Source organism: Orycteropus afer, unplaced genomic scaffold, assembly GCF_000298275.1.
Source record: "Orycteropus afer afer isolate SDZICR_OR568_19922 unplaced genomic scaffold, OryAfe1.0 scaffold00118, whole genome shotgun sequence".
In the NCBI taxonomy this organism is placed as follows: Eukaryota; Metazoa; Chordata; class Mammalia; order Tubulidentata; family Orycteropodidae; genus Orycteropus; species Orycteropus afer.
In genome coordinates this window covers 5764577-5766016 of record NW_006921705.1, presented here as the reverse complement: position 1 = coordinate 5766016, position 1440 = coordinate 5764577, and the positions used below count along the sequence as shown (strand labels likewise).

General features: G+C 39.3%; 1 protein-coding gene across 1 annotated transcript in view; it reads left to right on the top strand.

Annotated features, from left to right (window-relative positions):
- The window catches only part of ASAH2 (N-acylsphingosine amidohydrolase 2), an 88809-nt gene that overhangs the window by 27465 nt on the left and 59904 nt on the right, over positions 1-1440 (top strand). The gene's annotated exons all lie outside the window — the stretch shown is intronic.

Here is a 1440-nt window from a genome sequence, read left to right as displayed (position 1 = left end):
CTCTTGCTTGTTCTCTCCAAGGAGGGTATCTACCTCAGATAAATGCTCAGCTAGTATGCCTGTCTACTGCTTGGCTGGAAGCTACAGGTGTGTGTTCAATTCCAGACCTGAAGGGCAGCTAGGGGCCATAGTCTCAGTGGTTCCACCAGGCTCCATTGGGCCAGTAAACCAGAACAGATAGTATTTAGCTTTACCTGGGACCACAGTGGAAGGCTTCAAAGAGAAAACAACATTTGAGCTAGACCTTGAAGGAGACAATGAGATTTCTCATGGAGTCATGAAGAACAGTGAGTTGTGAGGCTGGAGTGTGGGCTTGCTCATGGAGTGGGTAAGAGATGAATCTGGAAAAGTAAGTTAACTCTAGATTTTGAAGCACTTTAGTGGATAATTTGATCAGAACAGGGTTCTGATCAGAATAGACATCTGTGGCTAAGTAGACTGAGTGTCTCAAATTTGTTGGGAGAAAAAGGTGGCTTTTCCCTTACAGTTTCTATTAACTCTTGGCTTAATGATTGAAACCATTCATGAGGTTTTTTTTTTTTAACAAATTTCTGAATCATTTAACAATGGGAACAGAAAACTCAAAAATGTTATCCTTGTGGCTTGATATTATTTGCTTCCTTCCATATAACTATATCACATACTTGGCAGCCCAAGGGTCAACTGTGAAGGTTATAACAAAACATTTCTATGTGGTGTTTAACACACTGTAATAACTTTGCATTGTTTCAGTAGCCACCATATGTTATTCTTGATGTAATTGTTCCTGCAATTGCCTCTTTTTGCATAGTGATAATTGCTGATTGAATACATTAAAAACGATCCAAGGTGTGAAGCCACATCTGGGCTGCTGGAATAACTCAGCCACCAAATGTAAGTGCTTGCTGTTAGACAGCATCCCAAGGTACAGGGAGTTTAGAAGCACAGAATCTCAGAATTGTATAGCATGGAGATCACCTAGTACAGCCTTCAACTGAGGGCCCAGTGCCTAGAAAAGTATTGTGACCTGGCCAACGTCATATTGAGAGTTCGTAGTGAAGCCAAACCCATTCCATTCACACTGAAAACCATACTGAAGTTCATAATTCCTTCCTTCCTATTTTAATTTTGTCTTCATTTTGTCATTTGACAAGTTTGCACTAAGCACCTACTATGTGTCATGCAATAGTTCCAAGTACAGGTATCCCTCCGCTTTTCAGAAATTGGCTTTATGCCGCTTTACTTACAAAAGACCTACATAAGTACCCGTTTTTGCTAACCAAAAGAAATCTGAAAAGGATTTTTGTTTTTATGAAAAAAAAAAAAAAAAAGTCTGTTGTTGGCTTTGGATTTCAAAAGCCTAACTCTTTAGGGATATGGAAAGGACTCTTGGCTAGACAAAAGATGTGAAAGAATATTGAAATGCGTAAACCAGAACTTTGCCTCATGGATACTATATAA